We start from the raw sequence: 6,000 nt of genomic DNA, 5'->3' as shown, positions 1-6,000 counted from the left end.
CTTCTGGACATTCTGCGCCTGTCTCAACTGCGTTTGGGGAGGAGGGCGTGTCTACCAGCCAGCCGGCTGAACGCGGAATCTCTTGGCAAGCAGGCGAATACGACGGGGAGGGCGGAGAAACGCATGTGAGAGGGTGGAGCAGGAGGCGGAAGAACTGAAATCAGCTGACTGGGTCTCGTGACTCTCTGGGCAGGGGCGACGCAGGCGTACTGGAGCGCGATCCTCACAGCCTGAGCGAAGATGGCGGCCTCCAGAGTGAGCCTCTGAGAGGCAGAGGGAGGAGGTGGAGGGGGCGGGGAGGCAGCGCCGCCGCGGCACCAGGAACCCGCGGCAGTGGAGCTACGGGGCCTCGGCCGGGAAAGGGGAAGTGGTGTAGGGGAGGAGACCGGAGGGCGCCTCATCCCACTCTGGACGCTGAGCCGGCGGCAGGAGGAGCTCGGGCTGGAGCCTCTCCAGCCTCCCGCGAAGGTAAATCACCACGGGCACCGGACTCTGGAGCTTTGCTTTATCCCCTCGCCTCGCTGCGAGGACTTGGGACGCCAAGGGCAGGGAGAAGGAAGGGTGGTGGAGGGCCGCAACCTCCAGCAGTTCGGGAAAGCAGATTACCCTCCCCCCAGGCTGCTGGTCAGGTTCCTGTAGTCGGACCCCGCCACCCCCACCCTGCCTGGCCCCCTGCGGTTCTGAGTGACAGTCGCCCAGAGCTCTGCCATGTTCAGTCCCACCCCTCTTTTCGCCTCGTTTTCTGGGTTTCTTCCCACCACGGTCCCCCCACTGCACTCTGCACATCCTTATCCCGCTCAGCCCTTATTCCTCTGGGTTTGCAGCCCTCTGGGCTCCGCCCTCCGGATTCCCTTTCATCCTGCTAGTCTGAGCGCTCTTCGTGCTGGATGCCTGGAACTCTTGTTTCCGGGGGTCAGTGACCCTCCTTCCTGCCAAGCATTTGTTTCGTTTTGTTAGACTTTTAACTTTATTTGCTTAGCTTTGTTTCGTTTTGTTAGGAAATGGGGAGCACCCGCTTCGTTTCTTCTTTAGCCCCTCCCTTTTCCAAAATGAAGTTTTCTCTCCTCAGCGTTTCCTTTTTGCAAGAGAGCTTATTCACAGGGGCCTTTCCTCCGCTGCTGTGATTTTGTCTCTGAATGCGGCCTTTAGATGGGTGAAGTGGGACTTTGACGTTTTGTGAAGTGGCTGTTAAACGCGGATTTGACTCTACACTTAAAAAGTGTCCTCCTCTAAGTTGTGTAGGGTGTTAAGGTAACCTCTCTTGTGAGACTTTCCTTTACAGATTGCTTAGGGGAGAAAATTAGAAGTCTTCCCCAAATGTGGCAGTGGTTTCCCGAAGTAAGTGATTTCTCGGTTCCTCACTCTGCTTTTCCCTTTCGTCCGACCCTGATTCCCCTTGGGCTTCTACCTGATGCTGTTCCCCACTGTGAAGGAGGTTATCCTGTAGAGTTATTTTGAGCGTCTTGGAGTGTAGAGTCTTGGGTGAAAAGTTAAATTTCAGAATATTTTTTTAGGACCTGTCCCAAAGATTGTCTTACTGTGTTTTCTTCTTGCTTGATGGATCTGACAGATTTCTCAGTTTGAATGTACTGTCTACAGAGCCTAAGGAAATTACAATTGTTCGGTATATTACCAGTACTCTGTGAGTTTATGGGAAGATGAAACAGGACTTCCCTTTAAAAAAAAAAAAGGTTTAAAAAACTCGTCAATAATTGAGTGTCCCCCAAAGACTTGATTTCACTGTGCTTTAGATGTTCTTTATTGTTTGGCTAGATATAATGTAAGATCATGTTAACATTTTAAATGTAATGTGAAACAGTTTAAGCAGCTATATTTTAAACTTGGCTTGTGGGGTTAATATCACAATGGAATATAAGCCCATCTTCGTTTAGAAATATTACATTATACTCTTGGTTCGAAAACAGGAAGTGGCACATATTAATGGAGGAAAAGTGGAGTCAGGGTTATTAAGAGGTAGGAATTTTACATTCTATAGTCTAGTTCATGGAAAAACACCACAATTTGTATTCCACCGGGAGGTAATGGATATTCCTCTTTTTTCTAAACTGGCAGTAGTAAATAGTAAAATATATGAACGTTATAAGGGAAAAAGTTATGCAGTTATGGAAAGGATGAGTTATTTTTAAGAATTAACTTTATCTACAAATAAATAGAAGCTGGTCACTTGGGTGGAACGAAACAATACTGGCATTGTTACTGAATTTGCAGAAGGGAGGCAGATACTAAATTATGGTTGAAATTTAAAAATCTGTTTTAACTAGTTTGGCTATATTCCTAAACAACTTCTATTTGAATTTGAGGTTTCCATTGCACATACCTTTCCCGTTATCCTCTGACTGAATACTTAAAATTAGTAAAAATAGAGGCATATCTAAGCAGATAAACTATCAAAAATTTTGTTGCTACTGATAGTTTTAGGCCTAAATGTTTACCGTAATGCTTATTAGTGGTTAGAGGAGAGTTGTTTTCAAAAAGATCCTTTAAGTCAGTGTTTCTCAACTTTATCAAACCTAGTAAAGACCTCCTTTTTATTTCAAATAATTTGTAACAGCTCTTTTACTACCCTGAAATAGTTTATAAGTTAGTATAACCACCTCTGACTTTGGCCCTGGGACAAAAAGAGCCTTTGGTTCCACTGTAGGATCAAAAAAAAAAACAAAACAAAACTGGACTAACTTCAAATTCATGTGTTTTTTTTTTTGAACCTATTAAGTTGCTGAGGCCACAAGGCAAACCAGTGGCCGGAAATTTAAGGAAAGAGTACGTATTAACTCACATTCACCTTCAGTAGACACAGCTGGGCACTGATAAAGAGCATTCAGCTTGAATAGCTGACAAGTTGATGAAGGCTGAGCTCACTTCTTTATCTACATTCTTCGCTGGGTACTCCTAGGAAAGATTGGAATGAGATCTGGGGAGTGTCTGTTGTGGTGCTGACCCAGAGAAGAGCAGCAGTTTTCAGGAGGGTCAAAAAACTCTTCTGTCTCTCTCCTATAAAATAAAAACCTTAATCTTTAGAGAGAATGGCATCTCTGCCAGCAGGCCCTGTTGGTGAGCTGAGGAAAGACAGAAACTGGGGAAAGCATATTTTTGGGGGAGGGGCACCAAGCCCCAAATTCCAGCCTGGGGAAACAGGAAAATTACACCTCTGAGATCCAGAGACACAAGGTATGTCTAGGACTAAACCTTAATCAGGACAACAGAGAGTATAACCCCACCTCCCTGCCACTAAGTTAAGAAACTGAATAACAAGCAACTGCAAAATAGTACAGGGTGAGGAATAAGATTATGCAGAGAGGCACAGGGCAAAGAATCAAATAGATATTGCTTTAATAAACCATTCCCGACCTAGACAGGTTCTGTAGATATTTGAAGCCTGTAATACAGTGGGGATAAAACCACAAAAGTGAAAGTATTAGTTGCTCAGTCCTGTCTGACTCTTTGCAGCCTCATGGACCAAAGAGTATGGACCAGGCTCCTCTGTCCATGGAATTCTCCAAGGCAAGAATACTGGAGTGGGTTGTCATTCCCTTCTCCCGGGATAACCATAGCAACAGTGAATCATAAACTTAGCCCAACTCCTAACATCCTGCACTAAAGACTCAGCAAAAAAAGATGTTCCCATTTCCCTTCACAAAAATTACTTAGCTCTGTCTCTGCTGTCCTATTACATGTCCCACTTTGAGCAAAAAATTACAAGACATACAAAAGACAAAAAACATTCCCAAGAGAAAGAGCAATCGCCAGGGTTACTCTTTGCCTAACATAGGTGCTTCTATCTGATAAGGGAATTTAAAATGACTATAATTGATGTTAAAGGTATAAACAAAAAGTGGACAGCATACAAAGTCAGGTGGGTAGTTTCAGCTGAAAGATAGAAACTGTAAGAAAGAATCAAAAGGAAATGTCAGAAGTTTCACTACATAGTAACGAATTGCAGGATGCCTTTGGGCTCATCAGTTGATCTGATACAACCAAAGAAAGAATCAGTGAATTTGTAGATACCAGAAATTATCCAAGTGAAACACAAAGAGTTTAAAAAAGAACAAGAGCTTGGGGATTCTATCTAACACATTTAAACAAATGCATAATTGGAATCCCAGAAGAGGACAGAGCAGAAGAAATGTTGAAATATTTGAGGAAATAATCGAGAATTATTCTGAAATTAATGCCAGACATCAGACTGGAGGTGCAAGAAACTTAGAGAACACCAAGCAGGTTAAACACCTGCCACTTAAAAAACCTGCATAAGACATCAAATTCAAACTTCCTTCTCCTAAGAGAAACTGTTGAAGTAACCAAAGAAAAGAGAAACATTCTATACAAAGAAACAAAGATAAGAGTTACAGCAGAGAAGCCATGCAAGCCAGAAGACAGCTAAGTGACAGCTTTAAAGTACTGAAAGGAAAAAAACACTAAAAAATATCCATCGAAAATGCAGACATAATGCAGATACTCTGAAAAGCTGTGAGAATTCAGACTTCTCACGAAGTTTTTATGATGCATGCATTCCAGGAAAATTACGTGTATATTAAATGGCAAAACGTATTTCATGATTTATAAAACTAAATTCTGGGATTAGTTGTAAATAGGCTTTTATCTATGTGAATGACCACTTGGACATTTGAAAGTAACTTGAGGACAGTTCATCAGTCTGTGGGACTGTCTTGCTTGTTGAGGGGTATGTAGCTCCATCCCCTAAATCCTAGAAGTGTTTCTAATTATAGTGTCTCAAGGGGCAGCAGCCCCACCCCAACTTCCACTCTTGCAACCATTACTTTAATTCAGTACATTGAATTAAAAATTCTTTTCAACACCTTTTCCTGCTTCAGCTGTGTTCATAGATGCTTAGCACATGCCAGTCAGTAACATCTCTTATCTCACGGTATGATTTTTTGTTCTGGAAACTCCTTTAAGAATCAGTGAGTTGGGGGATATCTTTGTAGCAAGTAACTTAAGCCAACATAGTTGTGACATTTTCGCAAACTTGAGACAGTTACCTGTGTAAAGTTGTATTTAAGTATGATTCATTCAATAAAGCTAAACATATAATTTCCTAGTACTTTTCACATGCTCTTCACTCTATTTAGCAGACTACATAGTTGAGTTTTATGTGTACTTTTATGGACTACTTAATAGAAAAAGTGATCTCTAACATAAGTCTAAAATCCGTGGGGTTTTTAGAGTTTCAGAATTTAAGTTGCCCTTAGAAGTAGGCCACACTGGTTAAGCAGTGTTCACAGATTTAGCCCATGCTGTTTGGTAATATCTTTTTTGCAGTTAATAAGAAACTGAAGCTTTTAATGACCAGATTGACAGCAAAACCCCTAAAGCAATCTAAATTATTTTGATGTTCTGATTTTTTCAAGTAATAATTGTGAAAACATCATGGAAGGATTGATAAGGTATGAATGTAGGGACTTTCTCTAGTGTGTAATAAATTCTCTGTGTGTGTGTATGCTCAGTTGTGTTGTTTGCGATCTCATGGACCAGGCTCCTCTGTCCATGGTACTTTCCAGGCAAGAATATTGGAGTGGGTTGTCATCTCCTGCTCCAGGGGATCTTCCTGACCCAGGGATGGAACCCGTGTCTCTTGTGATTCCTGCATTGGCAGGTGGATTCTTTTACCACTGCACCACCTGGGAAGCTCCAGTAAATTCTATACTAATTATATTTAAGCTTCAATTCTTAGACTAGTACTGTGGGGTTTCTTGCTCCCTCAAACTTACACAGACTATATTTTGGATGTTCATCAAATCTTAGAGTAGATAAGCCATTTTCCTCCCGAAACTTATAGCTACTGGGTTTAATTTTAAAAGTAGAATTTTCTTTTTTTTTTTTACTTGATAGATTTGGGAGTGTTCTGTAAACTGTGAAACTCTATGGCAGAGTTAGAAATAATAGGGGTTTTTTGGAAAGAGACAAACCAGAAGTTTACATGTTGTTGCTGTTTTGTATTGGATCAAAGAAAAGGAAATT

At 41.9% G+C, this 6,000-nt stretch overlaps 1 protein-coding gene across 2 annotated transcripts in view; it reads left to right on the top strand.

The window, feature by feature from the left end:
- Window positions 1–218: 218 nt before the first annotated feature.
- DNAJC13 (DnaJ heat shock protein family (Hsp40) member C13) overlaps window positions 219–6,000 on the top strand; it is a 158,751-nt gene continuing 152,969 nt past the window's right edge. For both annotated transcript variants that reach the window (XM_004003339.6, XM_042237066.2), the window contains exon 1: window positions 219–468. The gene's annotated coding sequence lies outside the window, so the exon portion shown is untranslated. The remainder of the gene's footprint in view (window positions 469–6,000) is intronic.

Source organism: Ovis aries, chromosome 1 (assembly GCF_016772045.2).
Source record: "Ovis aries strain OAR_USU_Benz2616 breed Rambouillet chromosome 1, ARS-UI_Ramb_v3.0, whole genome shotgun sequence".
Taxonomy (NCBI): Eukaryota; Metazoa; Chordata; class Mammalia; order Artiodactyla; family Bovidae; genus Ovis; species Ovis aries.
This window is presented reverse-complemented; position numbering and strand designations above follow the sequence as displayed.